The following is a 24,797-nucleotide window of genomic DNA, read 5'->3' as shown; positions in this document are numbered from 1 at the left end:
TACTAATGGGAAGGTTGGTTGGTGGTTCGATTCCCTGGTTGTTCCAGTCTGCATCCCAAAGTATCCTTGGGCAATCCCTGAGTTGCTCCTGTTGCATTCACTGGACTCTGAATGTTAGACAATAGGCACTAAGATGTATAGAAAAAGTGCTTGTGTGAATATGCTTGTGTGTGAATGGGGTAATGAGACATAAAAGTGCTTTGGGTTGCTCAAATAGAGTAGAAAAGAGCAATGTAAGAACTAGTCCATTTATAATTCTTTATGTATCAGCAGCAGTATAGCCTGTGTATGCAAACATGTTTAAGTCATATGAAATAATAGGTAGTAACAATTTATAATTCAAAGTTTGACTACAAAATGTCATGTATGTAGTTAATAATCACAGTCGTGGTGTAGACTGTGTGGACCTTAAAAGACATGTAGGAGAGTTTACAGTGAAAATTATCAAACGATACCAAAAGAATTAATAACTTTTTTACCAATGCAATAATCCTACACCTAACTCCAGAATATCCACATAATGCATCTTCTTTTTGTTTATAATGCTACAGTAGTATGTGGATGGTGTTTCTAGTAGTTTCAATTTTTGCAATAGATATCTTTTTGCTGTCAAAGATTACACTGACACTTCCTTCGAAAAAAATGAGAATGTCATAAGACTGTTGAATTCCATGACCTAACAGACCACATCGCTGACATGCTCATTTATATGGCAGCAGGAAGACTGAGCAGTGCTCTGCAACAGGCATTTCTTGTGGAAAACCAAAATGCTTTTACTTTGAAAGTCAAATCCTCTCACATCCACTGTAATTTTGTCAATGTTAGGCTGGTTTCTCACAGATGAAAGAGGACCCCTACTTTCTCCTTTGGAGAGATGTTGGATTTGGGCTGTTTATTGACTGGTGAGAGGCAGAGGACTAAGGCAGAATCTTCCCTCAGTAGCAAAACCAGGAGCCTAACAAAAAAGGACCAGAGGCGAACTGAACCCTATGCTCATGCACATACACACACCATACTCACTCAACAAAAAGAAAGTTAGGCAGCCAGAGAATACAAACCTCCAGGGCTGAGAAAATTGGGTGCGTTAATAAAAAGGAGGGTTCACAGACAGGCAGCGAGAGCTGGAAATGTAGCAGCACTCTCTTTCCTCCCTCTCTTTCTCTCATTGGGTCTATCTCTGGCATCTTAGCGGGGTGGGACCAGCTCCCTCTATGCACTCCAGCTGCGTCTGTCTGTCAGCCTGTCGACCCCTCCCCCTTGTTGGCATAGACAGAGAGCGATAGAGAAGAGGAGGTGTAGGGGGCCAGGGGCTCACACACAAAACAAAAGTTGCCGCTATTGAAGCGGAGGCACCCATACTCTGCAAATTTTTACACCCTGCACACATACAAGCACACACAGCTCCTTTGCTCCAGCTCTTTGTGGCGTTCCTCTCGCTGCACTTGATATAAGGGAGGGGAGGGACGTACGTGAAAGAATTCACATTCAAATATCTGTGACTGTGACCAAGAGCGAGTAGGAATGTTAATCTAATAACCCAGATGGAAGCTTAGCTAAGGACAACTTTGAGAGAGGTCCGAAAAGACAGCAGAGAGAGAGAGAGAGGGAGAGAGAGAAAGGATGACTGCACTAAAAGACTCAAACGGAGAAAGGAGAAATCCCAAACGGAGGGGAAATGGCTGAGGTTTTGCATTCCACCAGCTTGGCAGTTCATGTCCTCGAATCTTACTGCTCCATTTGTTCTTAATGAAAGACCTGGCCCAGCATGCACCACTGCATTTAGATCTATTTACTTTCAACAATACTATTTAGAATTCTGCCAAGCAACATTACCTTAAGAAAAAAAAAAGTTGAAGTGCATTTCTCTCTCATATGCGATATCATATTCCATTTAAGCCATTTAAACACTGAGTGAGTTTCATAACCCTGTTTAAAAATCTATTAAGTGCTTTGGAATGCTCAAGGGAGCAGATGAGAAAGAAACAATGCTTTTTACTTTATCTATAAATCGTGCTCTGCATTTGCTCAATTTATTGTTTTTAATGCTGTGTTTATCGTTTGCCAGATTTCCATGTGGTTTAATCAAGATTATATATCCGTAACTACCCCAGTGGCTCTTTAAGAGCCTGGGCAGAGCTGTGCTAACATCAGCTTGCCATCTGTACACCATCTTCATTTTGCGTGTTAACATTTGGTTATTGGAACTAAGCACAGTGCAGGTGAGGCTGATGGGAATGTGATTCATTAAAATGGGTTGGTTGCAAATTGAAATTTTTATTTCATAACAGCATTATAGGAAAACACAGAGGAACACCAAGGCAGTTATAACGATTCCTAAAGGGGAGCAAGAATGTTTCTATCAGCTTGCATTGCAGTCCATTTCAGTGACTGAGATGTTTCACAAAAATTTCCCCTGAGGGAAAAGTAAGGGTATAAGCAAAGTCAGAAGGATTCCCCATCCGGAGGGGAAGCATGTACACATCACACAGTGATAACCGTCTGGCTCTGGATGAAAGTCAAGGGATCACCACGATCATGGAGTGAGTCATACTTTATGGGATCATCAGCATCTCTGCAAAATCTCACAGTCACACACGGTGACTGAGGCGTGCGAGTCTTGATCATTTCATTGACAAACAGATCTTTTCATCTCTACCTCGGGCACTTATAGCAAGGCATTCCCTTCCAGCAATGAGCAACAGTGGAAGAAAAGAGAGGACAGGCTTCAGCACACTAAAAACCCTGGCAGTACATTATAATCAAGATTTCATGTTAAAATAAGGCCTAAAATGTGTTCAGCATAGAAGACTGCTGTCAGACAAATGCTGTATCCCCTTGAGTCTAGTTAACCCCACACCTAGGCCTTGTAGAAAACAAGGTGTACAAGGTGTATGAATAATCCAGGAGTTGTAATCAAAGCTCCAGAAGTCGGCTTTAGCCTGTCAGGGCGTATGGTGTGAAACAGATGGTAGAAAGGTTAATGTTTGGCAACAATGCACGCTTTGACAGCCAGACAACTCGGATGAAGCTACATCTGTTAAAATCATGCGTTTCCACCTTTTCACGATGGCAGGAAAATACAGAGAACTGAGGAGTAGCAAAAGGTGGTCCAGAAGTGAGGAGCCACTACAGCAGTTTGAAAATATATTCTACAAACGTTATTTCATTACGTGAAATAACGTTTGTAGAATATTCCATTTCAAAGGAGGGATTAATGACATTTAATTCTGAATTCCTTTCGCAATGAGCCAAGAACACATTTCTCGGGAAACAGCACTTTGTCATAAAGCTTTAATAAAGGGGTGAGAAGGTTCGGCCCAACTATGCCTCGATACACAAAACAGGATTTTTAAAAAATGCATAAAAAGTGATTTTAAAGATAAATCTGACTTTGCTGCCCTGCGTTGTTTTAAGACCATCACTGCACAGCGCAGGGGCCGGATGGCAAACAATATGTATGTCTGAGGGCAAGATGATGTGCTCTGCTGCAGGCTGACTGCTGTTTATCCTAACAATGGCACAGCTTGCAAAAAAGCCCTTATCTAATACTATCATGTTTTATTTTCCCCTTGAAAAATGGCTAGTCAGCGATGCAGAGGATTAGAGTCCAATCTACTGGGGGCTTTTGTTGTGCAAAAAGGCAATTTTCCCTTCATTTGGGGAAATAAAGCTCTTTTAAATGACATCACTTCAGATCAAAAGGTTCTATTTTCTGTTTTTATGTTGCACTGCCGTAATTGCACAGCGAGATTTATAAAAACAAGTATAACCGGATTAAGCTTTTCCTTGTTTTCCATCTCGTCATGCATAATTGGGACACTGAAAGAGGTGCAAACAGCAGAATCTGAACCAGTCTGACGATGACATGCAGCAAATCATTAACTTTTACAGCCCAAAATATGCTTTCTGTCGCCTTCATTTCAGCTGAGCATGTCTTTTGCATCTGTAATGGAGTCGTCCAAAGAGGATGTCTATTGGTATATATGGTTATATTTGAGTTGAGAAACTTCTCTTGAGACACATGAGCAGCTTACTTTTGCAGAAAAACCTACTTTCAGCCTCTCCTTTATTTACAGGGGGCGAACACAGCAGGCAGCTCCACATGTTTGATTTTTTATTTTATTTTTTTTACTTCGTAACACAACTTTAAAGGGCTCTGCATGCGATCCTGGGATTGAACTGGAGACCTTCTGCTTGTTAGGCAAATTTGTAAAGCGCTACACTTTGGAGGCCCTGTTGAGCAGCTTACTTTCCGGAGTTAAAATCAAACAATTAATTAACATCAGAATATTTTTAAAATCCACAATTTTTGGAGAGAATTGCCTGCTGCTGTTTACAACAGTGAGCTTCTTAGGAATTCTGTTGGAAATGAATAGATAAAAGTAATGAAAGTAAATGGATGACTGTGTTTATCTCGGCCTGGAATGATCAGCTTGAGTAAAGTCCCTGGAGAAGGAGGAGTGTAAAGAGCACTGATACTTTTACACATTCCTGTGCCATTGTCATCACTCTCTACATTCAACAATCACTTTTAGACACTGTGAGGCAATTCAGAGACTAGTGCCCCTTTCCTTTCAAATATCCCAGCAATTACAATGACCCTACAGGACCCTACAATTACAAGGACCCCAGCTCCAGTTTAAGACAAACTGTGCCATTTTTTCAAGTGTGTGCGTGTGTGCAGCCCTGTGGCAAAAAACAAACCAAAAAAAAAAAAGGTAAGCTTTGCAAATTTCAGATTGAATAATGTCAGGTCTTTTCCCAGTCTGTCCAGATGTGTAGGGTGCCTCAGCCTGAGGCAATGCCAGAATGCATTAAGTCCATCAGGCACAGTGAAGAGTCAACAAGTATTAGTGAATCTGTGGTGCTATATGATGGGACAGGCACATACACTCAAAGAGTTTGAATGCTCACAATGGCTGCATTGCACACAGGTGCAAAAGTGGTGCTTTTCAGGAAGCAGCAAACACCAAGAGGTTTGATTCTGTTCCCATTAAAAGAGCTGAGAATTTACACTAATTCCAGGTAAAGTAGCCTGCTGAGAATTAAGGCTTCCCCTACTGAGTAGATTCTACTGAGTTATTTATTTTTTTTCATCAGTGGATTTGTCTGCCTTTAATGTGTTCCTAAATGCAGGCTTGCAGATGTTTCCTAAGAACTTTGAAAGCAACTCTGCCATTCAAACAGTTATTTTAATTATTAGTTATTTATTTATTTGGCCTGGATGAAACTCGCTCCCTTATCTGGCAATGTACCTAAATATTCACACTGCATTAGCGTTTATTAAAGAACACTCAAGTAAAACAGAAAAGAAAGGTTTAATTCCAAATCTTATCTATTAAAGCCTTTTTTGCAAAACCTCCCAAAAAAAACAAGACTGTGCTGCTTCTGTTTCTCATTCGATCACCGTTTACATGCTTGTAAGTCACATAGTAAAAATGTCACACCGGTATGTTAAACTCATGGGGATAATTAAATCAAGACTTTGAACACCTCCAGCTATACTATAAAGTTCGAAGACTGTTTTCCATTTAGCCTTGTTTAATTATCTTGCTGGACGCTTGTAAAGGTTAGGTCACATTCCTCAGGTGGCGCTGGGGGTCTCGTGCAAAAGAAGACCTTTATTTTAAACACACGGTTCAGTCTTTGGATTTAACAACCAAGCCGAACAGTCAGTTAGATGGGAGAGTATCGTGCCCGTCTTCAAGAGTATAAGTAGACTTTCATGTTACGCCGAATGTTCCCACCGAGGCGAGCTAGTGCCCTTCAGAGATATTTAGCCTGTCTGTTCACCTATGTGGTGCATGGTAAAGGAAATGGAAGCAGATTTCAGATGCACCTCTTAGTGCTTTTAGTGAGGGTAATGGTTTAATGGATTGTGATATAATGGGAGGGAGGTGCAACAGGACAGGCATTAAGTCCACCAACATTGGAGCTGATCTGAAGGATGAAGGTTTAAGCTGCCCCAGTGGAATATAAATAGCCCACAGCCCATCCCTTCAAACCTCTCTCTCTTCCTGTTCACCTGAACAAGAAGAATCTGCATGATCCTTGAATTAAAAATTTCTGTCCTTCCACGTCAGCTCCGGTACCAAGATGAGACACAAAAACAACTTACCCTTCCCTTCCGAGCAGTTCCCCACTTTGATTCATGGGCCACTGCCACGAACTTGACTCTTAATGTTGAAGCAAGTTGAATAAAACATTATCTAAAATATAATAATGGCACATGCCCACTGCATTTTACTTTTAGGTTGAGCAGTGTAGTAGGTAGAAGTCTTTCCTACCTAAGTGTATGATACATTTATTAGATTTGTAAACTGACTAGTGCAGTGTATGAGCTGATTGAGGCTCTCAGTGTGAGTGACTGATTGCAGCTATTTGTTTGAGAAGGAATGGGGCGTGCCTGCAAAACACACAGCTGATTCAGGTTGCCAGCATTAAGCTGCAATGATTCAAGAATATTGCTCTCAAACTGCAGTCCAGACATTATCCAGTTTTACATGATACAGTGGGGGAAAATAATTATTTGATCTCCTGCTGATTTTCCAAGTTTGCAAATCCGCCAACTCAAGAAAGCACATGTACAGGCCCCTCTTAAGTTTGCCGGTGAACATCTAAATGACTCAGAGAAGGCTTGGGAGAAAGTGTTGTGGTCAGATGAAATCAAAATCAAGCTTTGGCATCAACTCGACTTGCCGTGGTTGGAAGAATAGAAACGCTGAGTATGACTCAAAGAACACCATCCCCGCAGTTAAACACAGAGGTGGAAACATTATGCTTTGAGGCTGTTTGCCCAAAAGGTCTTTGCAAATCATGCCATGTACTATAAAATCTTGGATGAGACCCTCCTTCTCTCAGCCAGAACACTAAAAGTGGGTCGTGGATCAGTCTTTCAGTATGACAATGACACAAAACATACCGCCAACGCAACAAAGAAGTGGCTAAAGAAGAAGCACAGGAAGCAGATTAATTACATGGACCTTAAAGATCTAACATTAGACTAAATGAGCTAGTCGAGACCAAAAAAATGACAATCGCTCGTCAGTTGTTTTGAACTGCCTTGGTCATATAATATACTGCGAGACAGCTCATAGTTACTGAAGCAAGTGGTAACCATTTGAGTTTACAAAACGCTGCAGTCATCAACAAGCTGTGAACACACACACACACACACACACACACACACACACACACACACACACACACACACACACACACACACACACACACACACACACACACATAAAGACAGACTAAGCTTGCAGCCCACTGAACATACTTGTCTTCAGAACTCAACTTCTAATTTATTTCGCTGACGTCCTCTTTGGTAAGAGGACATGAAGGTGGTGTGGTGGTTAGCACCATTGCCTCCTGGATATGAATCCATCGGGTGTCTGAGGCCCTTCTGTGTGGAGCTCGAATAATCTGCCTGTATGAGTTCTCTAAAGGTACCTCCCTGCAGTCCAAAGACATACATGTTAGGTTACATAAAGCCTGTTACCAAGCTACATGTGCTATTTAGAAAAACACAGAAGAGTTGATATATGTTTCTTCACATTGCTTCTAGATATCTACATAATATATACAGACAGCAGCCTGCTCAGTCTTCTCCTGCTAAGGTAGAAAAGGGTATCAATGACAACAGCTATAGGGTCTTTATCACCAGCGGGGTGACGTCTTTAGGTGCTCAGCAATACACCTCACAAAAGTGAAATCGAGTGGATAAGCAGTTGTCAAGAAAATAAAACAACACACATAATTCTCTGCAGATAGTTGTTCATAGAAAGAATGCACTGCCTATATAGTCAACAGTAGTGTGCAAACTTTAAGTGACACCAGTTGCAGTGACTAAACTTTCATGGCAATCCATCTAACAGATGTCATTTCGTTCAGTACCAAAGCCCCTCTGCAACTAACAGAAGAGCTTACGCTGTCATCCCTAGAGCCATGCTGCTATCATGGATAAAACCTATGGAAATGAACAAATCTTGAAACAAGAACCTTTGAGAAACACTGCTTTAGATGTTAACAAGCTGTAAAGAAAAACTGTACCATCAACACTAAGATTACTGACAATCCAGCCTTCCACCTGCCTTCCACCTGAACAACAGTAGTGCCTTTCAATTTGCCTCATGTGCGCCTCTTTCCAAAGACTGTTTGAAAATATGAACAGAAACTTTTGTGACTGTCACATCCAGCAGACAAAGGACCCTTTAAACTGAGGTTGAGGCATAATTAGGTGTTCCATATAGAGCCATGGAAAACAAGCAGCAACATTATTAAAATTTTAATGTGACTTTTCTGCAGGCTGCTCTGTAATGAGACAAAAGTGTTGTAGGAGGGTTACAGGAACAGTGTGGCACACAAAAATAAACAAAGGAGGTACTTTCACACCAAGGTAATTAGGGTGTTTATGGGAGGCAAGAAGGTTCTTGATGCCACAGCAAGGGAAGAAGACAGAGGAAGACAGAGGAGGGGAGGGGGGTAAACTAAGGCTCATTGTTAGGCAGGTGATTTACGAGGGTACAGGGGCTCCCGGGCCCTGCCAGTGGAGGGATAGATCTTCTGTCGCTATAGCACCCTCGGCCCTTTGTATCCATTGTGCTTAGCCAGGGCTGGGGGGCTGTGTGTTCTGGGGATGAAAGTGGGTGGAGGGAGGTTGGGGCGATTGTTGGTTGAGCACTGTGGTGCCATTGCAGGGCCGGGGCCTGTACATCTTCAACACAGACAGCAGCACAGATCAAAGGCAGCACTGTTCCCTCTCTCTAAATCACACAAGCCTTTGAAAACTTCCCACATCATTTGCACAAAGGGATGATATGCCTCTGCTATGCTAGAAGACCACTGACTATAGTGTTAGAAAACCAAACACCAACACTTTATAGCATCTACAGTGCAAAAATTATCCCAAGTTTGTTTTTCACTGAAGTCGCTTTGCAAAACGTAGTTTTGCTATATGCACCTTTCAATGGGCTCTATGCATGTCCTGTGCAGTGCCGTGGGTAGATTAGCCGTCTGGTGTATATAAAACGGGGTCACCTTCTCCCTCAACTCCAGACAGACGTGGCTGTCTGAGTGCTGTCTGCCTTTCTCGACAGATAGGTCCGTCACCATGCACTACTTGACCTTTTAGAGCTTTGGTGATAACACTCCTTCAGGCCAAAATCAATTATGGGAGGCTAACATGATAACAAATAAAGGAAGCGTGTGATCCTAGCATGATCCTATTGATGGATACAGTTTCTAAGGCTCCCTGGTCCGTGTCACTGAATTTCTGCTGATAATTTCATCAGACAAGCTAATGGAGAGTCCGACAGCCTCGTTTTGATTTTCCTCACAGGACAGGGTAGCATAAACACTCTAATTCTCTTCCTTGGCGGCAATTCATAAACAGTTATACTGAAGTGAATGAGGATTAGAATTCAATTAGAAAGTAGGGCAGTGGTGTTTACAACAACCTTTTGTAATACAGAGATTAAAACATATTGTTGTGCTCTGCCTTTTTGTAACTTGTGTTAATTTCATGCAGGTCCAAAACAAAATAAAGAAATATTTGAAACATCTTAATCTTGAATATTTCTTAATCCTCTTCAGATGTGTGCATGCCAACTACACGGGGAGACTTAAATGACAGTGGGTGGTTTGTTGATTTGTTGATTGTTCAAACTTTTCTTTTGCCTCCAAGCTTTGTCGGAAAAATATCATAGAACATCTTTTGTCCAAGAAAACAACTTTTAATTTTTTAAAAATTGCAGCTTTAGCCTGAATAATTTTTTCGTTTAAACACACCACGAGTCTGTCGCCATACTCACTGATGTATGAGGCTACTACTAACATGGGAGGAATCTTGCTACTTTTAGAAGGCAACATTTAGCAATTTTACCATCTTAGTTTAACATGTAAGCATATTTGCTAATAAGCACTAAACTCAATCTGAAAGCTGATATTAATACTATTAACTTTGCATCGATGTGCTCAAAAAGCCAGTATTGAACAATGTTTGACCTGTAGGCAATGGGAATATAAAAAAAAAAAAAGTGGACAGCCTGAAAAATGGCTGCATAAAGTTTCGGATGTTCATTCTCCTCTGGGCTACTGCAATTCAATAGCCCACACCATAGCTCAAATTTCATCATGGTTTTACTAAAGCCAGGGTCCCAACTGCCAGAAGAGTGAGAAAAGAGCTAATTTAATCTGAACACGGTACTATAATAGGATACCACTGTTGCAACAAGTCAGTTTATGAAATGTCCTTCTTAACAGAAATTCCACAATGAGCTGTAACTGTATTGTCATTTATTATTATAGACTATTAAGATCAGCAAAAATACTGTGCACTGAGAGCTTCATAGAATAGGTCTGAAGGACTTAGTCGTCTTGGATTGGCAATGCAAGAGTCTTTGTCCAAACCTGAGAAGGCGTGGTTATAGGTGTTTTGGGGGCACATTAGGAGGCACACCACTCTTTGCTGCTGGAGTTCTCAAAAAGTTTAAGTGGACTTGCCAAAGCACACATGGAGGCAGCAGTACATGGGGATCGAATGGAAAGTTGCTACTGTAAACAAATGCTAGAGCAGGAAAGGTAAATCAAGACCAGGAAAACCTGGACATCAACCATTCTGACAGCTCAACTCCAGACTGCAGAAATATTGAGCAACTGCTTCAGAAAGTTCTAGATGAGCATGACAAGAAACTAGACAAGACAAGAGAAACGGCTTTAACACAGAAGAAGCTAGTTGAGAGAGAGTTGGGAGTCAACTGGAACGTGGATCCACAATGAGATGAAACTTTCCATACAAGGAAATCCTTCAATCCCGCTTATGTTTATCTCAAAAAGTACCTTCTCAAATTGGGGATATTTATCTTGTTACCATTCATGATGCTTATGAAGTCAAGCGCAGATTTTTTCAAAATTTTTCACAAATTTCTTGTTCAATAATAGCGAATAGCTGGTTCTGAAGAGATGAAAAGTCTCCAAAAATAAATAAATAAATGATGTTCTGCGGACCATGAACACAATGACTAAGTTCCACAAATTCCAAACAGTCACTGGCAGATTTCAGTTTAACATGTGAAAAGGCAAACAACATACATACTTGTAACAGGGCAGCCCTTAGCGGCTGGAAACACAGTGAGATGGACGAAGGCAAGTGCAGTGGAACAAAAGTATTTATTTCCCATACAGCTCTCCTTACAACAATTCACTTGTCGAGCTTCTTCACAGCACAATATATCCCCCTCTAATGACAACCAGCAGCCTTAAATATGTTCAGCTGTCACAGACTAAACCATTATTCCACTCTTAGGTAAATTCTTAAATCCCAACCTTCCACCACAGTATACAATATATCAATTAGAATAAATAAATACATAAATACATTTCACATTTTCATATTAATAAATATTTCACACTTTAATTTTACACCAAACCCAATACTATAAAAACCCAGAAACCCAAGCACAAAAAGATTCACCACACTCTCTTAACCAATGGTCTCTCCCGGAACCTTTAAATGGTGTCTGGACCCCCGGGGAAACATTTGCCCAAACACCCTGAAGAGGACACAGGCAAGCAAGGTGAGTAATCATTATCTTACAAACACTTATTTGCGCCACTTCTATTCCTAGATTTCACACACACTTGCATTAGTTTTCCTTACTGGTAAACCTTAATCATAATCTCAATCACCATTCTTCTCTCCTGACAGACAACCACCACATTCCTTGATGAGGAGCAGCTGTGCAGGATCTGAATCAAGGCTACCAACTGATTTTAAAATTCCCAATAAATAATCAATAAATATTTAAACTTCTTGTGTGCAAATGTTTTACTGTGCAAATCCATGCTTAAAGTGCAAAGCTAAATAAAGTGCTTGATAAGGTGCTTTTAATAAAGTGAAAGGTGTGCTCTAAAGTGCTATACAGATAATATAATACAAATAAATGTAGTAAGGGAGTCCTCTTCCTTACAATACTATACGGACAAGCCTTGGCTTCAAATTTATTTTGGAAAATCTGCTATATTTCCAAATGAGCCTGTCAAACCATGATTGTATGATGCATTTGAATCAATTAGTTTGTGTTCAGGGCACTATAAAAGAAACTTGAGAGCACTGAGCATCAGAGTGCTTCATTTGTAACAGGTCATGAAGTGCAGTGAGGATATGTATAAATAACCCATCGCTTCTGTTTATTTGCTGCCCACTGAGCAGCCTGTGTTAAAAAGCTGACAACAGTGATAAAGGCATAAACGAGCGTGCACTGCCCACTGATGCTGAGACCCAGTCTGTGCCGAGGTGAGCGCCCTGTGGTGGGGTGCTATCAAGATCAGTGGCTTACTGCGCTCATTAGGTGTCTACTTGCATGTGATTTCATTCATCAGAGCAGGTCCACTTTTTTCTTTCCTGACATCAACTTGAAATAATTATGCATGGAGTCTGGCCCCGGGATTGTGAATCTGAACCTTGAGTCAATGATCCATGCGCCATCGTAATCCATCATACAGCTGTTGGACTGCATGTGAGTGTGTGTGTTTGGGAGCTGAACAAGGAGGAGGCAGAGATAAAGAGATAAACCTGATGAATTCCTCATCCTTCGTGCTACATCGTTTTTTGAATGGAGAGCATCTCACGACACAGACACGGTAACACCTGGCACAGAAAGGCTGGGCAAAGGCTGCTGCCAAGGACTTGGGAGCTTTTTGGCCCCGAGCAAGCACTGATCAACGTCCCCTTCCACCCTCAAATGCCTGAATAGAAATTGTTCTGGCATTTAAGCATTTACGATAACGCCAGCAGAATAATTCCTGGTGATGAAATGACATTTTAAAGTGACATAAACAGGTAAACAGCAGTATTCAGTTGTGCCAAATTAACCCCTTGGTTCACAAACAGGGTAGGGGGATGTCTGTGAGTGAGAGCCAATTCACTGTTCTCCAAATTAGGCTAACCTCTGGGGAGGGGAGGGTCTCTCTCTCCCTCCTTCTCTCACAGAGCAATATATTACCTTTTTGGTGTGAGGGGCTGACAAGTTTATTTTACCCTTTTACACTTTTCCCACATTCTCTTCATTAACCCTTCATGAGACCAAATTTGCAGCAAGCCCTTTAAAAAAATAAACACTAGCACTGACTGTTAACAAATTGTGACTATGGGAAAATACAAGCACAGGCAAATGTAGACAAAGCATTTCTCTCTCTGCACGTCTTGCTACATCAATAATACATGAGACCGCCTCCTTCTCTGTGATTAAAGGTGATGTATCCGAGCACCACAGGTGCTGCATCACCAAACTGTGCTTTCAAATTCTAGTTAGTAAAACATGTGTACAGTCTGAAAGGGTTTCTTCAAAGAAGTGATTATGCCCGAGAGTGAAAACATGAGAGGATGCTCTGGGAAAGTCAGCAAAATTGAAATGTGTAGGTTAGTCAGATCTTCAAAGACTGAAAATAAGCAGAAAAATAAGAATTTGTGTCACCTGACCAGGGCGTTCTTAACAAAAAAAGCTTTAATTGCAACATTTTCCATCAGTTTGTAGCATGCAAATGAATGTGCATGTTGTGACTGTTGTCATTTTTAAGGAGACTGCAGCTGTCTTATTTCTACATCTTGCACTTCCTGCTCTTGCAGAGTCAGCCAGTATTGACAGAAGCCCTCGCCAGGACTCTAATGTCCCCCAGACGCTGGCCAGGGCTGGGCAAAAGGCCACATCCAATCAGCACCACCACCAGACAATATCAAAGACCAGTGGGTGAAAGGAGATGGGATTGGATGGCAGTGGCATAGAAGGAGGGGGCGAAAGAAGACAGAATGAGAGGTTGAATCTCATTAGCTCGCTTTTAAAGATGAGTCACCGCACAGCAGATTACTGAACAACATCCAGGACACTGGAGTCATACAATGGGTACAAGTATCAAAATTACAGGGAAATTGAACAGAGAGATTACGGGGGGGTCCCACGAATGATGAAAAGCAATGACCATGAACAAACATGGTGATGGGATGAGCCCGCTCAGATGGAAGGCGAGAGCAGAAGAGGTGAATGTCACTTTTTGAGAGAGATGCAGGGAGGGAGATACATGATAGCGCAGGTTGGTGGTTGAAAAAGACAAGGAGTGGAGGGGGGTGGTTGGCCAGTGTGCTGGCATCATTTACCTGCATCACCACTTGCTGCCATGGTAGCGGTTGGCTGGTGGGGGGGTTGGGAGGCAGATTGGCACGCTCTAGCTGTAGGTTGACGTTGCGACGCTCCTCCTCAAGGGCGCGGGTCAGCTGCTCGAAACGTGCCTCCTGCTCTTTCACTGAGGCCAGGATGCTGGCGGCTGAGCGAACATCATAATCCTCCATGTTCAGTGTCGGTCGCGGTTTTACAGATCTTCCAAGTCAAGAAGGGAGGGAAGAGAAGGGGGAGGAAGAGGGGGCACCAGGTCATTTAACACACCCAGACCCAAAAAAGGCTGGATGAGTGACATCAAATGGCTGACGCATGCCTCCAGATCAAAGTCAAACAAACGGCTTGTTTGCTGGCCAAGATAGGATACACAAGCTTTAACAAAGACCACCGTGATAGATGAAAATAGAACAATTAGGGTGGGTGACTGGATAAAGCAAATAGGGTTATAACACAAAGAGTGTATCTGTTACCGACAAATCTTTTTAACTCTGGCCGAGGTTTCTCCAGCCAACACCCTGAAGGGACATGCTCAGATTCTCCTCATAAAGGGTGACTACAAAGTCTCTGATACTGCAGGCCAGCACAGCAAACACATTAATGAGGATGCACTGCAGGGTGCCAATTATGTGTTTGCTTTCAGAAGTTTGAGCCTTTCTTATAATTAAGACAATCCTGGCACCGAAGATAACATTCACTGCAGATCTGCAAGAATATCAGGGATGAAAAATAAACACCTAATCCACCAATTCTAAAAACAACAAAGGGGATGCAACAGCACAGTGGAGACTCACAAAAGCAAAGGTTTTTTTGTGTTTGTTTGTTTTCTTTTCTTTCTGGATATGATCTCAGCCCTACAAATGAACAGTCATAGGCATAAGCGTGGAGGAACGGCGCTGTCATTGGATATAGTCATGCAGAGAGCCATAATGCATTTTGACACACAGGCGCTGTTACAGGCACAAATCCAACACATGCAAGATTCCCACAGCCACCCAAACGGACACCCAGGCCTGGTATCAGGCACGCACGCACACGCCATCTATCATAAACAATCAGGATTTCCAAATAACATTAGCAGGCTACAGCACACATCAATGGCACACACACACACACAGCCCGATATTCATAACTGACGGTGGTGTGATATCGAGGGGGCTGACGGCACGATAACAAATGGGTGGTTGGACATACAAAACCCACAGTAATACAGACCTAGTAGATAAGCAGGCTGAGAGGTGTTAGAAAAGAGACATCCCTCTCTCAAAACAGAAGCAGAGGGATGAAACGGGAAGAGGAACAGAGAGCTGGGAGAGACGGGAAAGAGAAATAAAGGGAAGACAAAAGAGAAAATGGAAGAGATTAAAACAGAAGTGAACCGTAGCAAACACCATACGAGTCTTTCAACTACCTGACTTTGTAGTAAACTCAAAGAAACAAGTATTGGAGCGTCATCATATTATTAAAGTTTGTCCACATTTTATTAAAAAATAAAAAAATGCTTTTTATATTTTAAAAAAAAGCTTCATTACTCAAAGTGTAGCTCCATTTTTTACAGCTGGAACATTAATCATGCAAAGTTGGCAGCTATCCCAGGGCCTCCAGATTCCCCTGTTCACTGGTGAAGGGTGATAATGTGATTAATTGAAAATGTATTGTTAGTGTGCAATAGCAACTGATAGAGAAAGTCTGTGGTGGGAGAAAAACAGTTAAAAGAAGAAAAATTATTTAAAACATTCCAATTTTGCCAGGGTGGATTGCCCAATGAACAAAAATATAGACATTTTTCCAAGAAACTGTCACGTTTTTAACGACCTGCCATGTTAAGAAACTGTCATTTTTTTCAGTGTGCATCAGTAAAGACATTTACATTCATTTACAAGTCATGATATGCTGTATACTGCATATTGGTTGACGTGGCAGACACTAGAAGGTTAAACAAGAAGGTTCTCTACAAAAATGAAGAGCTGACACTCAGTCAGGAGGTGCATTACATCAAAGCATTCTGGATATTTTCTAGCTGATCTCGTCTCGAGGAGGCGGTCTAGCTCAGCAGGGGTTCACCAATGCAGATGCGAGAATTTGAATCCTAAACAGCTTTGGATACCAAAACAGAATGTATGGGTTTCAAAGGGTGTGTACATGTGTGCATAAAAAGAGCCTTCTTTTACAATAGGATCTGGTGAGCACCAATAAGGGCCTTTGAAGCATACAATCCCTCTTTGAAGTTTCCTACATGCTGATCATTTATTTATTTGGAGTGGAGTCTGGCTCTTTCTTGCAGTACTACCAAGGAGAATGTGCTTCCAAAGTTAAACTCCACAACCATCTGAGCAAAAGAAAATGTTTCATTTCCCGTGTACAGGAACAAAATCTCTCATTATAACTCTTGAGAATCTACTATTTTTAAATGAATTGTTCTTCCTAAAACATTTATGTCTGGTATGAGTTTACGGTAATCAGCCGGTCAGGTTTCAAAATGGAAACAGGGCTGGGAAATGGAAAACTGCGCTCAAAAATAGCATCCTTGTCTATTTTCAAAGTTATCCACTACTTGAGGTAAGTGACAGAAATAGAGTCCCACAGGCCATGTTGATTGGGCATACTTGCGGACAGACTCTAATGATTCTCACCCCTGGAGGGTTAGGGGGGCAATGTAACCATTGCTTCCTGAGTCATAAAAGGAATTATATAGCAGGCATGTCAGCTACGCCCCACAGCTTATCATTAAACACCAACTTCTGGCCATACTTAAAATAGCCCAGAATGGTCAGGGAGGGGGCATCTGAAGAATTCCCCTCTTCCACCATGACAGCCCTCTTTTTTTATTTTTGGCTTTGGTTCAGCAGATGTTTGATAATGGCCTGGGTCAGAGGGGATAAAAACATAGCCATGGTCTTAGATACGCCCTAATTACTCCCAAACTTTATGTGGTGGAAACATATCAAAATACAACTCCAGGGGTGTGGAGTGTCACTTGTGTGTGCCACTACATGAAGTTTATGTGTGGAAGGAATGAAAACTAATCAAAGAGATGATATTAAAAAAAAGGAAAGAAAAAAAAGAAAAATGTTTAATTAATTCCACAAAGAGAAGTGGGTTACATCTCACTACTCTTAAGGCGTAAACATCTTTAATTAAAAGGAAAACAAGCTCATATTCCATGTGCAGAGCTGACGCTTCACTTGCGCTGTTGCAAGGCTTTTCCTCAGCAGTGAACGCGCTTTAGCAAAAACTCTCCACTCTAAAAATAGCCCGGTAATAAATATATCCACACGGCCACATTTTTGAGTGTGGATTGGTAGATGAGAGGCAGCAGTCGCTCACTTCAAAGGCCTGCTGGAAAATCCTGTAATAAATCCCTGGCACTTTATTCATCAGGTCTGTTGGACTCCCCTAAAACAAATCTTCCAATGACAAGACCCTCTGCCATCAAACCCCTCTCTGTAGTAAACTGGCAGACATTTGAACTGATGTTATTCTCAAGAACAGCTTTAAAGGAGTGAGGCGCCAGCGGTCTGGTTATCTGCCTAAATTACAAAAACGCTCTGACCAGTGAAAGGTGGAACGGCAAAGATTTGATCTCTGTCCTTTCTTTTCCTCCTCTGGTGTAAAGCAGTGCTGTGTACAGACACACACCAGGAGTTATGGCTGCCGATGTGGTGTACCAGCAGTTTACCTCGTATCACCATCTGAAACAGCCAGTGTGGAAACTTGCCTGTCATTCCACTGAGGACTGGGTGTTAAATCCTTAATGCTTTGCAGCCGGGAGGTATTTTGGAAGTTTAAGGCGAGTCAAATGATGTGATATTAGTTTTTAGGGTTTTTTTTTCAGTGTTTGTTTTATGATGATCTAATTTTCAATCAATGGTACATTTCAAATGAAGATAAAACATAAAATATGGCATGCTAATTTGTGAGATTCAGATTCACATCAGGTTAGCTTACAACAGAGCTATTACTGCCTTTTCCCAGTATTCATGCTAAGTGTGAATCTTTAAACTTTTTACATATTCCCCAAATATCCACTGTTTTCATTTTGACTTTGGTAAATTTTAAGAATCAGAGACCAGAGACTGAGTGGATGTGTCGCTCCTGAGGAGGCCAACAAGAGCAGAAGCCTCATATCTTGAGGGAGTTGGTTAGGGGGTTATTAGGGAATTGGGGGAACAGATTGGGAGGTAGAGGATGAGGATAATTGAGTGTGACCATTGGTGCCCGATATTGAGTTAGGAACATTCACCTGATTAGGGACTAGGTGGGTGGTGCTGTTCCCCCAGTCCACCCCACCCCTTACTGCCAATTTACCCCTTCTAGAGGCAGCTCAAATTAATTCTTTGCCTAAACCCATCTGATGCACATCTGAGGATGCAGCTCACAGCGGCACAATTGGGTACTTAAAAACACCTGCTCCTCCAAGTGTGTGCGTGTGTGTGTGTGTGTGTGTGTGTGTGTGTGTGTGTGTGTGTGTGCAGTCTTTAATCTCTTTCTGCTGTTGATGTTTCATATAGTCAGAAGACAAATTGGAAATATTAGTAGTATTGCTTCACCTTAAAGTGTCATCGCAGAGCCAGCAATTTCAGCCATTTAAGAGATTTTTTTACCCTTTGCTAAGACGTCCAATACGTCAAAGCTCTCATGGAGTGTGACTGACAGCTAAGTGATTCATCATAATGACAGACACTTAGCTGCTGTGTTGGATATTTTTGCTCAGCCACAGGAAGCCTTTATAAGCTGCTCAAGAGCTACTCAAGAACATGAAAGTCAGCTTGAAGTAGGACTTACAGGCCGTTGCAGATACTATAGTGATGAAGTGATAGTTTATAGTTTCTTTTTGTCTTTAAAAAAATGACACAGGATTCATCAAACACTTGTTATTGAAAAGAACAAGTAAAAAAGCATTTTTTAAAAGTGAATTGCTAGGTTGACCATGTAATACATGTTACTGAAAGATGATTGCCATTTCCAGTACATATGTGATATTCTAACAGCACAAAGATGCTTTGAACACTTCCAACAGGGATGCAACAGCAAATAAAAGAAAGAAATGCACTGTCACCAGGACTGATCCTCCCTCTGATTTAGTATTCCTGTCGCATTTCTTTGAGGAACATTAAAGTGAGTGCTAATGCCCACAGGAGCATTGTTGAGTGACGCCAGGATAAGCAAAGCTTAGCGAGGTGTGTGGCCTCCATAACTAAACATTTTCACAGCTAGAAGAAAAGAAATTCAGTTGGTGTTTGCCTGTCCTGTATAATGTGGAAAATCTTACTTCATATTACATACAAAGTAACCTCACGGTGAAAAGAAAGTACACCTCTTTATAAAATATGGCAAATAAAACCTGAGACAAACTACAAAACATGACATATACTAAAATGCAGAAGCAGTCTTAAGAAACTAAGCAGACGATTACTGCTTATATAGGATTTAAGAAAGTAAGTAGTAAGTGTGAACGCCTCAGAAAAAGCAAAGGTTTTACCAGTTTGCTGGTTTGGGCATTCAGGTGTGTGTTAACACAATGCCAAGCAGGAAAGACATCAGCAATGATCTTAGAGTTTGCTGCTGACAGGGAAAGGTTATAAGGCTGTTTCCAAAAGATTCCACGATTCTACAGTGAGAAAGAAAAGAGTCATGAATATATGGAAGGAGGGCGCGCAGAGGCTTTCTATGACAGAGGAGGCTGCTAGAGATAGGATCAAAGCGAGGCAGATGATCCGCTGTGCTGTCCAAAAGTGAGCAGCCACAAGAAATAGAAGACTGCACAGTGAGAAAAATTATTCACCTCTGAAAAAAATTCAAAACAGCTACCTATCTTCCTAGGAGTGGATGTCCAAGCAAATTCATCCAAAGGTCAGCGCATGTAATACTTAAAAAAATCTAAGAGCTATATCTCACACTCTACAGGCTTCAGTTAAATCAGAATCAGAATCAGAATCGTGTTTATTGGCCAAGTATATGTGCAGACAAATACAAGGAATTTGGTTCCGGTAGATGGTGGCTATCAAGCACAGCAATGTAAAACACACACACACACACACACACACACACACACACACACACACACACACACACATCTATATATACATTACACATGCATACACATACATACACAAAGCTGTGTAAACCAACTATAAATAACTAAACTTATGTACATAAAATACAGAAATGAAATGAGGTGGAATGAATACTACAGAATGTACATAAGGTGCAGTTGCAGTCTGGCAGTGGGGAGCAGTGTGACAGGTCAACTGTTTAGGAGGGAGATGGCGAGGGAAAGAAACTGTTCCTGTGTCGGTGGTCCTGGTCTGCAGGCTTCTGTACCGTCTGCCAGAGGGCAGCAGGTCAAAAAGTCTGTGTCCAGGGTGTGAGGGGTCTGTGATGATTTTCCCTGCCCGTTTCCTGGTTCTTGAGAGGTACAGATCCTGGATGGAGGGCAGGGGGCACCGATGATCCTTTCTGCTGCCCGTACAGTCCGCTGCAGTCTGCTCCTGTCCTGTTTAGTGGCTGCACCATACCAGACTGTGATGGAGGAGCACAGGACAGACTCAATGACTGCAGTGTAGAACTGGGTCAGCAGCTCCTGTGGAAGACTGTACTTCCCCAGTTGTCTCAGGAAGTACATCCTCTGCTGGGTCTTTTGAGGATGGAGTTGATGTTGGTCTCCCACTTCAGGTCCTGGGAGATGGTGGTACCCAGGAACTTGAAGATCTTCACAGTCGACACAGGGCTGTCTGACATGATGAGGGGGGCAGAGTTGGGGATGTCTCCTGAAGTCCACTGTCATCTCTACAGTTTCAAGAGTGTTCAGCTCCAGATTGTGCTGACTGCACCAGAGTACCAGCCGCTCAACTTCCTGCCGGTATGCAGACTCATCACCATCCTGAATGAGGCCAATGACGGTGGTGTCATCTGCAAACTTTAGGAGTTTAACAGCCGAGTTCTTGGAGGTGCAGTCATTAGTGTAGAGGGAGAACAGTAGTGGTGAGAGGACACATCCTTGAGGGGCACCAGTACTGAGGGACCGAGTTTCAGAGGTGATCTCCCCCAGCCTCACTTGTTGCTTTCTGTCTGTCAGGAAGCTGGTGATCCACTGACAGGTAGCTGGAGACACGCTGAGCTGGGAGAGTTTGGAAGAGAGAAGTTCAGGCACGATGGTGTTAAAAGCCGAACTAAAGTCCACAAACAGGATCCTGGCATAAGTTCCCGGGCGGTCGAGGTGTTGCAGGATGTAATGCAGCCCCATATTCACTGCATCATCCACCGACCTGTTTGCCCGGTAGGCAAACTGCAGATGTTAAAGTTCATAATATTACAATTGGAAAAAGACTGAATAAATGTGGCTTGTTTGTAAGAGTTTTTAGGAGAAAGTCTTGTCTGTCTGATAAAAAGAAAGAGCATGGTAGTACTGTTTAGTCTGGCGAAGTGGCACCTCATCTGTCCAGAGAAGTTTGGCCATAAAGCAAAGTGCTACATTTGGTAAAACACTGCAAAAACACCCCATATCAAATGTCAAGCATGGTAGTGGTAGAGTGATGATTTGGACTTGTTTTGCAGGCATTGAGTCCACCATGAACTCCTCTTTATCCCAAAGTATTGTAGAGTCAGCTTTCCAAACACTGCTTCTGCATTACTGTTAAATAAATACATAAGACTTGATAAATAATATATATAATAAATAATTAAAAAAACACCTCAAGTTGTATTTACATCATTTTAAGACCTGGTAAATTCTACAGAATCTTTTATTATTACCTGATATATAAAACCTTGGAATTGACAGAGGGTGTACTTTTCTTTTTACCATGATGTAGATACAATATGCAATATAACTTAAATGCTGCATTCATTTGTATTGCAAGCCCACTAGCTGCCATTACTTTGTTTGCTGTGTTGTTATAAAGCTATATAAAAATGCCAGTGGACTCAAAGACCTCATGAATGTTTATTAAGCATAGTCACTGTGATGCAAGCTGATTTTATGCTATGATTGATCCAGAGGGACTAGATCCTCTTAAATACTATGTGTTTGAGGTTAGCAACAGACTGGCATTAGAAGTCAGCTAAACTCTGATAACACCCTAACCAAATTAACTGGGAGTCTGTTGAATAAGATTGTGTAACATAGTCTACAGGTTTCGATATGGTGACCCGAGCTCAGGTAGATAAGCCACAGCAAGGCATCAGAGAAACTGAATTAAAGCCTAGGTCTTAATTTAATCACAGCGGGCACTGATTCATTCATAATTACAATGCATTCTTTTCTGATGATCAAGATATTTGATATTTGCTCTTTTAAAAGCCTCGGCAGAAGCAATGAACTTAATTATTTCCACCACATCAATGTGGAACTTAACCGAGACTTGAGAATTGCGTCTTGCACTTATATATGTCTGACTCACACCTCAAATACTCAATTACACGGTTTGTTTTTAGAAACTGGACCAGAACAACGTCATCTCCTGTTCACCTCTAAAACACCCTATAGTCTGTGCAGAGAGCTAACATTGCTTTTCTACTGACATTTACCACCAGTGATTTAACCGCGTGGATCGCTGAAATAAGAGCACAGTTACTGGAGAGAAAACGCCTCTCAATGTATTGACATAAAAAGCACATAAGGCACCTGAGCGACAAAGCCAATTGAAAGGAAGCTCCTTCGAGGCGCGATAACAGAGAAAGTAAAGTCTCGGATTTGCAAGACAAGGGGAAAAAAAATCAGGAAATGCAATTACTGCAATGATGAACTGAACAAAGTGATTAAAGGAAGCAGGAGGTGTAGAGAGAAAGGGGGGCTTACCTTTGATGTTGGCGAGTGCCGTCAGACCACAAGTAGACTGAAGAGAGGCGTAGCTCTGTTGGAGTCAACTCGTTTGTTCAGTCTGCCAGGGAAGATCTGTGGATTAAACACAACATGAAAAATTAAAGCTGCAAGTAGGACTAATTGGGCCCTTGCACTACATGCCGGGGCTAGCCGCAGTCGAGAAGCTTTATTGTGACATGTAGATGTCAGGGGATGTTGCATAAAGGAGTTTCAATTGCTCTGTAAACTAAAGGGACATGAGAACACCACATAAGGTTACGTTTGTTATTTGTTGGTGCAGGGTGGGATTTTAGTCATCAAACTGTTTAAATTAATTTTTAAAAATGTGCTGAGTTGTTGTGGGGATTAAGGTAATCCAAGATGGACGTTTTGTAAGTTTTGGAACGATGCACATGTCTTTAAAATGTACTGTGGGCCAACAGCTGCTATCTATTTTAACACAACCATGCCTAAGAAACAAGAAACCTTTCCACAGCTAAAATTTGACTAACGGACCACAAAATGTTGAGAAAACTCAATACAAATAAAAAAAGATGCTGACACTGCATTGTTGATATGCATTAGTATACAAATTCCTGCACAACCACATTTTTTTTCTAGGTAAATGGGAAATTAGTGCAATGAGTTATTGAAACATGTGCATACATAAATGGGAAGTCAATATTTGGTATGACCACCTATTCTTCAATGCAGCATGAACTCCTTTTAAGAGTCCTTCATAGTTCTCCAGCGCTTGTGAAGGACATTCAAAGCTCTTCTTTGGACATTGACTTTCTTTTGTTCTGTTCTCTGTCAAGATGACCCTGCACTGCTTTAGTAACATTGAGGTCTGGACTCTGGGGAGGCCAGTCCATGACTGACTGTGCTCCACTCTGTGTTTTTCTGTCTATGTAGGCTTTTACTGCAGTGACTATGTGTTTGAAATCATTGCCATGCTGGTGGATCAAAATCTGACCGTACCTTTCTGCGTAATTACATCAATTTTGATAAGATCCCAAACAACACTGACTGAAATACAGCCCCAAACCATGACAGGGCCTCAACCGTTGTTCAAAGATGGCTGTAGACACTCACCTCTCTCCCTCACCTGCTCCATATGTACTGACAATTATTTGTAACAAATTTGGAATCAATCCATAAGACCTGTTGATCAGTCCAGATCAGATTCATGACAGCCGCCTTTCCACTGAGACCATTTCTGATTGAGGCTTCAGCAATCAGTAGATGGATCAGCTGAAGGGCCAGATGCATGTTGTTATCCAGTTTCCACAAATTTAAGGACATACTGCCCACGATGCCAAAATACGCCACATTTTAACTAATAGTTTTCACGTTTTTGGCTAATCGCTTTGTTGGTGAAAAAACATTCCCCTAAAAATGGTCACCAATGCCAGTGTCGCCCTCAAAAAACCTTCTGAGAATCTTCAGAAAGCCTGAAGAACTTTTGCTAGAGACCCCTTTAAAAATGACGAGGAAATCTGGCTACTTGGAAGCAAAATATACAAAATGAGGGGCGTCTCAAGACTTTTGCACAGTACTGTAGTGCCATAGAGCTTTTATTCAAAGACATATAAAGTGTACCACAAGGTTAAATTTTAGATCCACTAGACCTTTCTGTGTGTCTACATCAAATATGGACAAATATAATTTTCATTTTTTAAAGTTCATAATTCTTTTTTTGAGGAACTTGTGCTCTACTTCTTTTTTTTTTAGACAGCCATTTTCTTTTTTTGTTGATATCAGTAGGTAGAAAACATGCTGATATTTTCCCAGACGCTAATATTCTCCCAGAAAGACCCCTA

General features: G+C 41.6%; 1 protein-coding gene across 1 annotated transcript in view; it reads right to left on the bottom strand.

Moving 5' to 3' along the window:
- arvcfb (ARVCF delta catenin family member b) overlaps positions 1–24,797 on the bottom strand; it is a 248,251-nt gene that overhangs the window by 131,186 nt on the left and 92,268 nt on the right. Inside the window, exon 3 of the mRNA XM_039620658.1 lies at positions 22,972–23,067. The gene's annotated coding sequence lies outside the window, so the exon portion shown is untranslated. The remainder of the gene's footprint in view (positions 1–22,971; positions 23,068–24,797) is intronic.

This window comes from Oreochromis aureus, linkage group 12 (assembly GCF_013358895.1).
Source record: "Oreochromis aureus strain Israel breed Guangdong linkage group 12, ZZ_aureus, whole genome shotgun sequence".
Classification (NCBI taxonomy): domain Eukaryota; kingdom Metazoa; phylum Chordata; class Actinopteri; order Cichliformes; family Cichlidae; genus Oreochromis; species Oreochromis aureus.
The sequence above is the reverse complement of the archived record's forward strand: the minus strand, read 5'-3'. Positions and strand labels throughout refer to the sequence as shown.